At 43.3% G+C, this 15,666-nt stretch overlaps 1 long non-coding RNA gene across 1 annotated transcript; it reads left to right on the top strand.

The window, feature by feature from the left end:
* The first annotated feature begins 5,247 nt into the window (after positions 1 to 5,247).
* LOC120254914 lies at positions 5,248 to 7,636 on the top strand. Its single transcript, XR_005534808.1, has 3 exons — positions 5,248 to 5,804; positions 6,196 to 6,267; positions 7,514 to 7,636. It is a non-coding gene; the product is annotated as an uncharacterized LOC120254914 (long non-coding RNA).
* The last annotated feature ends 8,030 nt before the right edge of the window (positions 7,637 to 15,666 follow it).

The raw sequence follows: 15,666 nt of genomic DNA, 5'->3' as shown, positions 1-15,666 counted from the left end.
ATGCGGAAGCGAGGTTAGCCTTACGGTGATCTAGGGGTGAGTTAGTGTTGGACCTCCCTTGGGTTATCGTGGCGGTATGTCATGAGTGGGACCCAGCGAGGCGGGGCGTGACATACTTTAGTGGTATCGAGCCACGGTTTTAGAGTTTAGGGTGTGAGATTTAGGCGAGTATAATCTAGATCTAGAGTTAGTTTCTCGATTGGGTCAAATGTCTGATTTTTTTTGTCTTTGTTACTAGTGGATCCAAGCAGAGTCTGCATATAGCATTGGTGCATATTGTGGATTTCTAAAAAGATGTCTTATGTTTTTCATTTTCGGTAAGATGCCGGCACAACATTCACGCTTTTCGCCGTGGAAGAGTTAATTCCCTAGCATTTGCTACACCAAGAGCTCGAGAGAGGTGGAGGCGAGGGAGAACCAACCCCGCCCCCATCTCCGCCGCCACCTAGGCGGGGAGGCCGGTTCAAGGCATGATCCTGCGGTGGCGGCTACATGCATGCCCGGGAGGTTCGGGGGAGCTACTCACATGCACTGCTACATCCCAACTCACGAGGCATTAGAAGCCTTTGGGTCTCATTGGGCTACCAGGGGAGGCGGCCTACCTACCGGGAGTACGGGACTTCTTAGACTATTGGAGGATTTTTTTGGGAGGCAGGGCTCGGACTACCCGGTAACTACCCGGCACAGACACTGCACCACCACGGGCCCCGGTGGTTCATTCCACCCAGGGAGGCCGGTGGACCTGAGTCAAGCCTTAGCTTTGTCCAAGCTTCTAAAAAGAAGCTCGGCGACTTGGATGTGGTTCTTTTTGATGGCACTAGTGATGCCATGATTGCTAAAGAATGGGTCAAGCGGGTAGTGCTACCTTTGATGACATGAGTTTAGGTGGTGAGACCCGAGACTCGGGGGTTGCTACTAGGTTGTTGGAGGCGGGAGCTCGAATTTGGTGGGAAAGTTTGAAGAGTAGATCATTTGGGCGGGGTTACATGGTCGGGATTTTTACTGCGTGAATTTGATGAAGAATATTACACCGGTTTCACAGTGATCGGAAGAGGCATGAGTTTATGAGGGCTGGTTCGGGGAAATAAAGGCGATTCTGAGAATATGAGGCGAAATTGAAAGATTTGGCTAATTTTGTTCGAGTTAGCACCCTCTTGAGGAAGTTCTTTGTTCTAAATTTGAAGTTGGTTTGAACTTGGGTATTAGAGAAAGAATAGCGAGTTACAAGCAAGCAAAGTTTTAAGGAGATGAGTGCAATCGACTTTGAGGCGGGAGCGGTTGGTTAGAAAGGCAAGAGAGTTCGAGAGAACATAGCTAAGAGAAGAAGCTTGGAGGCGGGGACGACCATCCAAGAAGAGTAGGAGTGAGGGTTCCTCCAAGGGCGATTCTACTCCGAGGCCCCACTAGACCTCCACTATCTCGAGTGGTGATCGTGAGAGACTTACGTTCGATAGCGCTCCTAGTGTCGGAGGCCCGGAAGCTAATGCGAGTGCAGAATTGTGGAAAGCCGCATAAGGGCGAGTGTCGAGACACCTCATAAGTGCTTCCATTGCGGTCAGCCCTGGACATTTGAGGTCGAGCATGTCGAGTTGGGGACGGGGTGGATCTACACCGGCATCTCGGGGACCGTCCTAGCCGATTCGAGAGGTTCTCGGCCGGTAGCATCTTCCCGAGTTACTACCAAGTCGGGGCTGCTAGCAACACTTCGCGACCGGTGCCCATCGACCTCGGACGGAGCTCGGACCCGAGTGTTTGCCATGGCGGAGGAAGAGGGTGAGTGTAGGGCCTAATGTGATCACGGTACACTATCCATCTTCGAGCATAATGCTTTTTGCATTGATTGATTACAGGTCGAGGCGTTCTTTTTGTTAGTACTACATTTGCATGTCATGCGAATAGTGACCCTTCCCCTTGGGTGGTGAGTTAGTGATACAAACTCCTTTGGGTGAAGAGGTAGTAAGGAGTTTGGTGTATGCGAGGGAGTGTCGAGTGCTAATTAATGGAGTTGTCTTGAAGGCGAGACTTAATACCTTTGGAGATCAAAGATTTTGATGCCATTCTTGGCATGGATTAGTTGGATAGACATCATGCTTCCATTGATTGTTTCAAGAAGGAAGTTACTTTTCACGTGTCTTGAGGACCCTTGAGTGGTGTTAAAGGGGTGTGAGAAGGACTTTGCCTTCATGTTTAATTTCATCCATGGAAGCTAGAAGATTGTTGGGCAAGGGTTGCCCAATGATTTTTTTAGCTCATGTGGTGAGATACTAAGAGTTAAGGAGCCAGCTTTAGAAGAGATGCCGGTGGTGAGTGAGTTTCGAGGATGTTTTTCACGAAGACTTACCGAGGTTTACCACCGGATAAGAAATGGAGTTTGCTATAGATTTACTACAGTACGAGCTCCTATTTCTATACCACCTTATCGGATGGCACCAGTGAGCTAAGAGAATTGAAGACTCAATTGCAAGATCTTGTAGACAAGGGTTTTATTCGACCAAGTGTATCACCTTGGGGTGCACCGATTCTCTTTGTAAAGAAGAAGGATGGATCTATGAGGGTTGTGCATAGATTACGAGGGCAATTAAATCGGGTGACAATCAAGAACAAGTACCCATTGCCAAGGATTGATGATTTATTTGATCAATTGAAGGGAGCAAAGGTGTTCTCTAAAAATTGATTTTGCGATGCAGGGTATCATCGGTTGAAGATTAAGTCGGGAGGATGTCCCAAAGAGCGACTTTTTCGGACCCGTTATGGCCATTATGAGTTTTTGGTGATGCCATTTTGGTTTGACTAATGCTCCTGCTGACTTTTATGGATTTGATGAGCAGGGTGTTTTAGACCTTATTTAGACAAGTTTGTCATTGTGTTTTATTGATGATATTTTGGTCTATTCACCTTCAAGCGAGGAGCATGCTCGACATCTTAGGATTGTTTTGCAAACTCTTGGGAGAAGAAATTATATGCTAAATTCTCCAAGTGCGAGTTTTGGCTCTATGAAGTTGGATTTCTTGGACATGTGGTGTCAGGAGAAGGGATATTTGTGGATCAAAGAAAGTTGAAGCCATTGTAAAAGTGGGAAAGGCCGAAGAATGTTACGAAGTTCGAAGTTTTTCTTGGACTTGCGGGTTATTATAGGCGATTTGTGGAAGGGTTTTTCTTCGATTGCCTTGCCATTATCAAAGTTAACTCGTAAGGAAGTGAAGTTTTCTTGGAATGATGAGTGTGAAAACGACTTTCAAACTTTGAAGGACCGTTTGACATCGACTCGAGTGCTTACTTTGCGAGAAAGTGGGAAAGAGTTTGTAGTCTCGATGATGCTTCTCTGCAAGGTTTAGGTTGTGTGTTGATGCAAGAGGGAAAAAGTGGTGGCCTATGCCTCTAGGCGGTTAAAAGCGACATGAGTTGAATTATCCCACCCATGATTTGGAGTTAGCGCGGTGGTCTTTTTCTTTGAAGATTTGGAGGCATTATCTTTTTTTGGAGAAAGCGTGTCGGGATTTTTCTGAGACCATAAAAAGCTTGAAGTATCTTTTTTTACTCGGAAGGAATTGAACTTGAGGCGGCGACGATGGTTGGAATTAATAAAGGATTATGATTTGATCATAGACTATCATCCGGGGAAAAAGCAAATGTGGTTCTTGATGCTTTGAGTAGGAAGTCTACTTGATATCTTCTTTGAGGGTGTCCTATGTGCAACTTCTTTCGACAATGAAGTGCTTGAGATTAGACCTTAACGTTGGAGATCTTTGGAGCATTAGTAGCCGACTTCATAGTAAGACCATTCTTTGTTGGATCGTGTTAAGGAGCTTCGAGGGGTAATGATGAAAAGTTGATACAAGAGATGCGAGAGGTTACATCTGAGAAGAGACTAGTGAGTTCGGGTGAGAGAAGATGGAATCCTAGAGTTTTCGAGGGGCGTGTTTGTGTTCAGGCGATTTAGAGCTCAAGAAAGTAATTTTTGGAAGAAGCTCATTCTTGACTTATGCGAGTTCATCCTGGAAGTACCAAGATGTACAGAACAATCAAGGAGAATTATTGGTGGCCGGGGAATGAAGAAAGAGATAGCGAGTTTGTGGCTAAGTGCCTAGTGTGCCAACAAGTCAAGGCAGAGCATCAAAGACCTTCAGGATTGTTACAACCTCTTCCAATCCCAGAATGGAAGTGGGAGCATATAACGATGGATTTTGTGGTAGGTTTACCACGAACAACTCGAGGTTTTTGATGCGGTGTGGGTGATAGTGGATAGATTGACAAAAGTCGGCACATTTCTTAGCGAGTGCATACTAAGTATTCCTTGGAGAAATTGGCAAAGTTGTACATAGATGAGATAGTGAAATTGCATGGAGTACCGGTTTCGATAGTTTCGGGATCGAGACCCTAGATTTACCTCTCGTTTTTTTGGCCAAGATTTCAGGGAGGCTCTAGGTACAACTTTAAAGTTTAGTCTTGCTTATCATCCTCGAGACGGATGGTCAATCAGGAAAAGAACCATTCGAGACCCTTGAAGACATGTTAAGAGCTTGTGTTATAGATTTTTCAAGGAAGTTGGGATCAACACCTAGCATTGGTGGAGTTTGCCTATAATAATAGCTTTCAAGCAAGCATTGGTATGGCTCCATACGAAGCCTTGTATGGAAGGAAGTGTAGGACTCCTCTTTGTTGGGATGAAGTGGGAGAAAGGAAGCTTCAAAGTGTGGAATTAATTGATCAAACTATTGAGAAAGTGAAAGTGATTAGAGATAGATTGAAAGCAGCTCAGGATAGGCAAAAGAGTTATGCTGACAATCGAAGGAGATTCTTGGAGTTTGAAGTTGGTGATAGAGTATTCTTAAAAATTTCTCCATGGAAAGGGGTAATTCGGTTTCGAGGTAGGGGAAAGTTGAATCCCCGATATATAGGTCCATTTTTGATTCTAGAGAGAATTGGACCGGTAGCCTATCGATTAAATTACCACACGAGTTGGAAAAAGATTCACAATGTGTTTCATGTCTCCGTGTTGAAGAAGTATATCCACGACTCTTCTCATTGTCTTGAAACACCACCGAGTGGAGTTAAGAGAAGATTTGAAGTTTGAGGTGCAACCGGTGAAGATTTTTGGATCACCAAGTGAAAAAAATCTTCGAAGAAAGAACATACCTATGGTAAAAGTACTTTGGAGGAATGATGTTGTAGAAGAAATAACTTGGGAACCAGAAGGAGCAATGAAGAGTAAATATCCCTTGTTGTTTGAAACTAGAGGTATGCTAAATTTCGAGGCCGAAATTTCTTTAAGGGGGGTAGGATGTGGGAGTTTGACTTTTTTCTTTACTTTGCTTATGTTTTGCCTTTTGAGTTTAACTTGTTGTTTAAGTATTTTGAGTGTTCTTTTGTGTTAGGAACTTAGTTATGGTTTTTGGGAGGTTTTTAAAGTGGGAGAGAGAGTCATTTTGGAGGTTAACCTGAAAGCCTCACGGTTTCCATGCGGGCGCATGGAAGCCCGTGAGGGTTTCTGGTAAAAATTCAATTTTTGTGGGCTGAAATGGACCAACCTGAAAGCCTCACGGCCTCCATGCGGGCGCATGGAGCCCGTGAAGATTTCAGAAGTGGCCTCAAAGTGGTCTCACGAGCCTTGGCATATATATTGACCTTCTTGGACCTTCTAGGACATTCCTAGCTTCTTTTTCTCTCCTTCTTCCTTCTCCTCTGATTTTCTTCATTTTTCTCTCTTCAAACCTCTCATCTTTGATCCCCAAACAAAAGAAGAAGTGGAAATCTCATCTCCTTACAAGAAGAAGAGTTCGATTAAGGCATAGAGAGGATTATCGGTGAGTTAGGCTACATCAACTTCCTCCTTTTCACTCCTCTCATCCTTGTTGTGATTCTTTGAAATTTTTGTGAGAAATCTTAGTTATTGAAGTGATTTAAAGATTAGAATCATTTTAAGGTTGTAAAACCATGATTTGGTGAGGAAATGAGAGACATCTTGCATCTCAAGGGTTCGGGTTACTGTAGCACCGACCCAAGTTGAATTCCTTTTGTTCTTTTTGCTGATTTTGAGGATTTTAAAGGGTTCATTCTTGTTATATCTTCTTATTAGAGTGCTTAGAAAACTCTAGAAACAATTTACTCCTATTTTAAGCACATTTTCCTTCTTTTTTAATTGGTTGTAGTATTGTTGTTGAATCTTGCTTTTGTTGGTTGTTTAACGGCTTCTAGGAGGAGAAGCTTCAAGCAAAGGAAAAGAGATTATAGACAAGTAACTTTGGAGGGTGTTAGCTCGCCAAGTTTGTGAGTGGGATTTACTAAATTATGGACTATATATCATGCATATATATACATATATATATATTGGCCTTTGAATGACAAGATTTCTATCTATAAAACTCTTGAGATGTTATTCATTGGATTTGGATATCATGAGGATTTATGATTTGATCTCCTTCATGGTTTTTACTAAAGATTATTAATATACATATGTTGTTGTTATGATTTGAAAAATATATGTTTTAGAAGATATGTTTGAATTATGTATCCTTATAAAAGATTGATGTTTTTCCTATGATGACCAAAAGCTTTGGGTAAAACAAATTGAATATTACCATGAAAATGATGTAATTGATTTGAGGTATACATATGTGTTTTCAATGAATATTCTTGTATGCTGTTTTTAACGAAAATGTTTTCATTGAATGGTTATGAACAAGTTGTTGACTTTTGGAGTGAGATTGGCATTTGTGAATACTTGTTCCCTATTGATGAATATATTTAGCCTACGGGCCAGAATGCTATTTATTGCTTTCATTCATGATTTGTGAACATAGTCCCTGAATAAGGACCCTTTTCGATTTGTAATGAATATTTGGATTTTTATTATGCAAACACCCGTGGGGTCTTGAACATATCCATGGAAATGGTGGGCTACGGCCTTCATGTTCTTGACGGGGTGGTTTTGATGGTGACGGGGAAACCCCATACTTACTGCAGTGAGAGTGTGGATGGTTTCCACGGGCCGACTGTATAGAGGTGGCGTGGAATACTTTCGTCAAACCGGTTATGCCATTTCGGTGGGAGCGTAGAGCCCTCGACTTGGATATAGTTGGGTTGGTCAGAGTCACCACACGAACTTCCCAGTGACAACGCCAAGATATGCGCATCTTGGTGGTCTCGACCCTAACTGCGCCACGGTTAGTGAGGGAGGGTTTTCGAGGCTATTTAAAATATATTTGTTTATTTTTAATCGATGATTTATACATTTTTTTGAATTATGAGTTACTAAGCCAAAGTATAAACTTGGATTTCTTACTCATATGGATTTTGAGATGATTTAAAAGAGTTTTATCGAGCATTTCATTGTTGTAAATTTTATATCTTAATTTATACTTGACAGTCAAGGTATATTGAATATTTTGAGGAGTTGAAATATATTTTTTTTACCTTTTTACTTTAATATATTATGTATGGGATATAGCTCCATGTTTAGCCACTCACTGAGTAACCTAGTTACTCATCCCCTCTTTATTTTTCCCTCCCCCAGGTGACAGCACAGCAGCGGGATAGAAGCGTGAAGTGCTTGGCAGAGTAGTTTGTATTTTCTTAGGCTGTGTATGAAGCTTATATATTTTGGCATGTAGTTGATGGATCCACTAGGATATTACCAACCCTAATATTAATATGTATCTTTCTTCTTTGATACTTTTAAATATGTTGGTTAGCTTTATGTTGTGTATGAGATGTATACTCTCTAAGTGAATGGTTGTTGTCATGGTTTAAATTAAAGTGATGGGTTGTGTAGGAACATTTGGGTATATTGGATTGCTAGAATGTTTATTATTGTTATAGTGGTTTTGTACAGGAAACAGGTTAGCCTTACGGTGATCTAGGGGTGAGTTAGTGTTGGACCTCCCTTGGGTTATCGTGGCGGTATGTCATGAGTGGGACCCGCGAGACGGGGCGTGACACAAGTGCACGCCCCTGGGTGCTTTCGGGAAAAACTCTCAATGACTCAGAACGCTCTCGCACATGCGTGCAGAAAATACCCACGCCCGTGCGCCCGATCCACAAGGGCAACCCCACGCCCCTGTGGCTTCTCTGGACATCCGAAAAAAATCGCTAAGTGTTCCACACGCCCGTGCGAAAATTCCACACGGGCTTGGACATTCACATGCCCAACTCACAAGGGCACCCACATGCCCTGTGTCATCTCGGGATGAAGAGGGCTCCTTTGCAGAGTTTACACGGGCGTGCGGAAATTACCCACACCCATGCACCTGTCACAAGGTCGCCCACAGGGGCGAGTTCACGCCCCTGTGGGCTCTCGGGATAATCGGCCAAACTCTGCAGGAATTTACACGCCCGTGCGGAAATTACCCACGGGCGTGTGATATTCGCATGGTCATTCACAGGGCAGCCGCACACCCCAGTGCCTTCTTTGGATGAGCTCGCAATACAAATCCACAGGCGCTGGAAATTCCACACGCCTGCAGTGCCTTCACCGAATGCCTTAGAAAAGCCTGCGCAGCTCGCAAAAAGTTTCGAACATGTTTACACACTCGTGAGCCTACCATAGTATGGAAGTTTTACCAAAGTGAAAAAAACATGGAATAAAGCTCAAGCGACATAACTTCACCAATTCCACATCAAAACACATGATGAATATTCAAAGCCCACAAGAAAATCTCAGCACAAGCATCTAAAAACCAAGACACCAACACTTAACAAATTATTCATGAAAACAAACTAAACTGGAAGATAAGAAAATAGTAAACACTTGGGTTGGCTCCCAAGAAGAGCTTGTTTAATGTCACTAAGCTTGACGTACCTTGTCTTACATCACGGGGTTCATAGATGAAGGCTGCCCTCTTACCCATGATTTGAAAGCATGATGTGCAAAGTGTCTTGAGGATAGAGGGTGAATTATCGGGCTTCGGACCACCTAGCGATGGTTCATCCAACTTCTTCGGTTTATGGACGTCTCCAACAGCCTTGGAGTGTTTCCAATGTCGTCTACTAGCCCTCTTCATTTTCTGGAGCACCTTCTTCAAGATCTCCGGGGTAGATGGTACTTCTTCTGTCGAACCAAGCATCATTACTTCTTCATAATCCTCCTCTTGGTCGAACAAACCCTCGTATGGGTCCGGATTGAACATTTCCTGCATGTATTCATCAACAATCTCATCAGTAGTGTCTAGAAAGTATAAAGTATCATCGAAATCAAGAGAATGCCACATGGCTTTAGCGAGGGGGTATGTGAGTTGTCATCTCCAACCCTCAAAGTTAGCTCTCCGCCGTCCATGTCAATCAATGGCTTGGATGTCCGCAAAAATGGTCTCCCAAGTATCAAAGGTACATCCGCATCCTCATCGACGTCTAGCACTACAAAGTCAACCGAAAAAATGTACTTGTCAACCTTGACAAGCACGTCTTCAATGACGCCTAATTGATGTCACATTGTTCGGTCCGCTAGTTGCAAAGTCATCCGGGTAGGCCTAGGCTCGCCCAAGCCTAGCTTTTGAAAGAAGGTGTATGGCATAACGTTGATACTGGCCCCTGAGTCCGCCAATGCCATTTCCTCACATAGATTGCCAATATTACACGGAATGATGAAGCTTCCCGGGTCTTTCTTCTTGTTCAACATATTCTTTTGCAATACCGCTGAGCATGAAGCATCTAAAATCACTAAAGCACTTTCCACCAACTTCCTCTTGTTAGTCAACAAGTCTTTTAAGAACTTCGCATACTTAGGCATTTGGGCTAATGCCTCAACAAAAGGGATATTGATGTGGAGTTGCTTGAACAAACTCAGGAACTTCTTGTACTGTTCATCCCCTTGGTCATTTTTCAATCTAGTAGGATAAGGGATTCTTGGCTTGAAAGGTGGGGGTACCACCTCTTTCTCTTTCCTTGTTCCCTCTTCTACCTCTATAACCTCGAGTGTGTGTTCTTTTGGCTTCTCACTCGGAAGCCTACCTTCAACCTCACGACCAATTCTCAAAGTGATCGCCTTCACGTGCTCTCTAGGGTTTGTCTCTATATTGCTCGGCAAGCTTCCATGTGGCCTTTCAAAGAGAGCGTCGCAATTTGCCCCACCCGATTTTTCAAGGTTATGCAAAGAGGCGGTGTGCTTCGAAGTGTAGCCTCGATCGATTCAAACATTGTGTTTGCGATTTCACAAATCTAGTCAAGTGTTTCTCTAAGTCATTCATTCGGGTTTTTCAAACTTGAGACTCGTTTTTCCACCGAGGGGCTTGTTGTTATTTATGGAAACCCGGTGGCCCATGGCCTTTTGTGGACCATGATTACTCCATGAGAAATTGGAATGATTCTTCCAACCCGGATTATAGGTATTTCTATATAGGTTTCCTTGAGGTCTCATGACATTACCAACAAAATCAACGTTCAACACCGAAGAAACATCACTGATAGAGATCGAGCAATCGGAGGGAGCATGTCCTCCACCATACCTGGTGCAATTAGTCATGACCGCCACTCTGTTTGAAGTTAGAAGATCTAACTTCTTACTCAAATTTTCCACTTAAGCCGCCAATGAAGTTACCGTATCTATTTCATGGAGACAGGCCGTCTTTTTCTTCTCCCTGGCATTCCATTGGTAGCTGTTTAGCCCCATTTCCTCAATTAATTGATGGGCCTCATCTGGGGTCTTGCTACCTAAGGTACCTTGATAAGTGCTTGAGTAGACATATTTTTATATATGTTTTACATGCATTGAGCATCATTTTTACTGTGGTTTATGTCTCATATTGTGTATTTGGTGTTCTTTTATGCATATAGGTTGTGAATGCTTTAAAGAGTAAAAAGGAAGCAAAGATAGGCTATAAAGACACAATGTTGGGGAGTTCTTGTTCAATTCAAGGATCAAGACACGAGAGCGGGTTCATAAAGCGTGGAGATGTGTGCCAACTTCCGAAAAGTACTCGTAGCATTCGTCAGCAAAAGATTCATCGTTTATGCGGCCGCTGGAGATTCCGCTGCACCACGTGAAAAATCCACGACGCGCGTGAGGGCACGTGATGACGCGATCTAAGGCCTATAAATAGCCGCTTTTGCCCTATTCTTTCTCATCTTTTGTGCGGCTCTTGAGGGGTGAGACGGCTAGGGTTTGGAGAGGAGGTCTTTGCGGCTTTGGAGGCGCTTTGTCACCAACTTTGATCGATTCCTCCTCCGTCATAGCATCAAGGAAGCTACCGGTGGACCTAGCTTCGGATTGGGTCCTTCAAGACGTCGAAGCTCTCCATCAAGGCCATCAGTTCATATATAAGGGGGTTTATTTCTATGGTTTTAATGTACTATCATTCATTGATGGTGTGTTTTGTATGTTGCTCCATGGAGGACTAAAACCCTAGAGGGTATTTGGGCTTGTGAACCCTAGGATTCTAATCTTTTGTGGATTTGCTTTGTGTTTCTATTTAATCCGAGTTTGATTAAGTTTCATTCTTGATTGTTTAATGCTTGCTTGCCTTATTGATCTTATGGTTATTTGGTTTGCATGATTTGTTGCCTTGGTGGGAGAGAGATCTCCATTAGGGTTAGAACCTCAAGATTGAAGAGGGTTGAGAGGGTGAGTCATGAGATAGTGAAGTGTCCCCTTTCCCTCCGATTGGTGTATTCTATCTCCATTCCCTAAGCTCTATGCAACCATATTTGGTGGGAGGCGTGAGATTGCTCGATTTCTCCGCGGGACCTTGTAGGGGGGTTAGGATCCTTGCACGGGAATTAGGGTTGGATCAATCTTTAGGAATTGGATACACGTTTGGAATCCCTAGAGTGCTTTGCGGTCATATGTGGTGTGAGGTGTTGAGATTGAGCGATTTCTCCACCGGGACCTCGTAGGGGACTAGTATCGGTGATCTAGAGATAGACCCGATTATGTTTGGATTTCCACGACTTAACTTACTCATCATAGAAACACTTTGCTTATCCGGTACCTAATACCCCGAATCCCTAGCGGGAGCATTGCCTCGAATACCCCACTTTTCTTGATTGAGATTCTCCTTCCATTTTACCCTTGCATATTCGTCTCCGGTGTTCATCTCTTCGCACATTAGATCACCACACTATCCCATTATCATTAGGCTAGATAGCAGAGAAGAAGTTAGTACTAGTAGCCCTGTTCCCTGTGGATTCGACTACCCACTCACCGGGGTAATTATTACTTCGACACCCGTGCACTTGCGGTACATACACGCATATTCGGACGTGTCATACCTCCTGCTGCCGCATCCAAGGGTTACCTTGTACTCAGATTCAAACCGTTGTAAAAGTTCTGAACAATCATCCACTCCGGGAATTCGTGTTATGGGTACTTTCTCAGGAGCTCCTTGAACCTTTCCCATATCTCGAATAGAGACTCCAATTCCAACTGACCAAAGGATGAGATCTCATTCCTAAGCTTTGCAGATTTTCCGGGAGGGAAATAACGGGCAAGAAAAGCTTCTACCATCTCCTCCCATTTGGTGATCGATGATATAGGTAATGAGTGTAGCCACTGCTTCACTCTCCCCTTTAGGGAAAATGGGAAGGCTCTCAACTTGATGGCATCATCCGTCACTCCGTTTATCTTTAGCATATCCCACACCTCGAGAAAACTCTCTATATGACTGTTTGGACCCTCATCGGCCAAACCGTTGAACTGTTCGGATTGCTTCAACATGTGGATGGATGCCGGCTTCAACTCAAAGTTCTGAGCTGTAATCGGGGGACGCATAATGCTCGATTGTGTTCCCAACACTGAAGGTCTGGCATAATCAGATAATGTCCACTGTTGCTCGTTCTATTCTGCCATGTTTTCAGATCCTTCCACTTCCAAATTAGCTAAATTAGACTGTTCTTGCACAGGATCTTTCCCTTTTCTTCTAAGTGTACGTTCAAGCTCAGGATCTCCTTCAATTAATATTGAGGGATCTCCTAGGGTCATAACCTGGAGCTATACCCAAAAAGAAAGAAAAAGAAATCAGAACAATGATATAATAAGAAGATATGAAATAGAATGTATGGTGAAATAGCTAAGAAAATAAAGTGCAAAGTATCTCTAAACGCCTGCTCCCCGGCAACGGCGCCAAAAACTTGACAAGGTCCCCTTGCGTATATCCCGCAAGTGCACGGGTTTGTCGAAATAATAATCCCGGATGAGCGGGTATCAAAACCAAAGGGAATAGGGAATAAAAACACTTAATCCGCTTCTTGGCTATATGAAGATCAGGTGCGATAAGTGTGACAATGATTCAATTCTCAAAAGTAAAAACAACAAGTAAGAGAGTACAAGTAAAAAGGAAGGTAAGGCAATCGATAAAGATGGGGTACTCGGATAATGCTCCGCCTAGGACAATTGTTTCAACTGCAAGAACCCTCTATTATGCTTTCTAATCGATGAAATGGTGAGTCGTGGAAATCCATAAATACATAGTCCCAAACCTAAGGTCTAATATTGATAAGTGCTTGTGTGATATGAATGCGAAGCATTCTTTCCTTATGTTGAGCATTACTTTTCTTGGGTTTTTACACTAATATGTGTGTTTTTATGTTACTTTTATGCAGGTAGGGTTGTGAGGCCGAGTATGAAGGAAATAGGCCAATGTGGATCATAATGCACCAATTTTGGAGGAAATCTTGCTAAGGTTCAAACGCGAAGACAAAGGTAAGGTGTGAGATGCTAGAGTGTGTGCCAACCTCCTCGTGATTCGAGTTTGGCACATCCATTTTGGAGGGCAAAAAGGCGGTCACACTCGAGTATTCCGACTTATGCACATAGAACAAGACCTCCACCAACTTGCCTATCATTGAAGAAGCAAGTGATCGACGACATGAACGTGTGCCCGTTTGCGTTACTCTGATAAAAGTATGGATTCGGGAAGCTATTCAGTCCGGATAATGTAGTGAAATCTTTGTAGCATATCTTTCAGTAGCAGACCTCTGTCACCGGCCGAGAAAGCGAGAAGCGAGAGAATCCACACGGGCGTGTGGAAATTATCCACGCCCTGTGTGGAAATTCCATACGGGCGTGGAGCATGCACGCCCGTGTAGGCGCCCGATTCCAGCCCTATTTAAAGCCGATTCAGCCCTGATTTTGGTATTCTTTTCTCCATCTTTTCCCCAACTTGAGAGAGGGCTTTAGCTAGGGTTTTGAGGGGTATTGGCTAGGTTTTTGGAGAGGTTCTATGGCTCCGACATCACGAGTCATTTGGAAGAAAGATACTGGGACAGCTTTCATCGGCACCGATCCGGCGAGGTGTATCCTAGGCCGCACAAAGGATCCCTTGCGACGAGTAGAGGACTCTCCACAAGACCATCGACACAACCATCGAGGGGGTTTCTTTACGGATTAATTGCTTTACATTCGATTACTTTTATTGTACTTAGCTCCATGGAGAGCTAAACCCCTAGTGGGTACTTGGGTGATTGTGAACCCTAGGATGTATTCGTTTCATTGAACTTCTTTATTATGCTTTCAATAAATTGATGTTTATTATGAGTTCCAACCATGAATGCTTGTTTGTATGAACATTTACCCTAGAGTGACACTAGGGTTGAGAGTTTTTGCTGGTAACCTTGTGAGTGAGTGACACACCACGAGCGTTAGACAAAGCTAGGTTGGAGAGGGTTGAGAGGGTGTGTCGAGAGGTACAGGAGTGTCCCCTTTCTCCTCTGACATGATAGATTCTACCTCCGTTCCTCGAGTTATTTGCGGCCATAATAGAGTGAATGGTCTAAGGGATGAATCTCCGCTGGGGCTTAGTTGCGCGTACAACGGAGTAAAGCGTTGAGGGGATCTTAGTATCTAGGGCTTAATTTTGGTTAGGGACCTTCCGCCTGGACCAAAGAGTTAGGTCTATAATTAGGAAGAGATTTATCACCTGGAATCCCTAGAGCTCATTGCAACTTTATTCGAGTGCGAGGTTGAGAGGTTATTTAATCTCTCCTCAAGGACTTGAATATAGTTATGCATAGTTGACCTTAGATTTGGGACTATGTATGTAAGGATTTCCATGACTCATTATTGCATTGATTAGGAAGCATAATAGAGAGTTCTTGCACTTGAAGCGATTATCCTAGGTGAAGCATCATCCGAGTACCCCATCTTTATCGATTGCCTTACCTCCTCCTTACTTTTGCTCTCTTACTTGTTGCTTTTAATTGTTGAAAATTGAATCATTGCCACACTTATCATTGTTCATATTCCACATAGCTAAGAATCGAATTAAGTGTCTTTACTCCCTACTCCTAGTGGATTCGAAACCCGCTCACCCGGGATTATTACTTTGACAAACCCGTGCACTTGCGGGATATACGCAAGGGGATCTTGTCAAGTTTTTGGCACCGTTGTCTTGGAGTGGGCGTTTAGAGATACTTTGCACTTTGTTTTTTTAGCTATTTACCCTTCATTCTATTTCACATCTCTTCTCTATCACTGAACAAGTGCACGGGTTTGTCGAAGTAATAATCCTGGGTCAGCGGGGTCGAATCCACCGGGAGTAGGGAGTAAAGACACTTAATTCGATTCTTAGCTATGTGGAATATGAACAATGATAAGTGTGGCAATGATTCAATTTTCAACAATTAAAAGCAACAAGTAAGAGAGCAAAAGTAAGGAGGAGGTAAGGCAATCGATAAAGATGGGGTATTCGGATGATGCTTCACCTAGGATAATCGCTTCAAGTGCAAGAACTCTCTATT

The sequence above is a fragment of the Dioscorea cayenensis genome, unplaced genomic scaffold (assembly GCF_009730915.1).
Source record: "Dioscorea cayenensis subsp. rotundata cultivar TDr96_F1 unplaced genomic scaffold, TDr96_F1_v2_PseudoChromosome.rev07_lg8_w22 25.fasta BLBR01000724.1, whole genome shotgun sequence".
Classification (NCBI taxonomy): Eukaryota; Viridiplantae; Streptophyta; class Magnoliopsida; order Dioscoreales; family Dioscoreaceae; genus Dioscorea; species Dioscorea cayenensis.
This window is presented reverse-complemented; position numbering and strand designations above follow the sequence as displayed.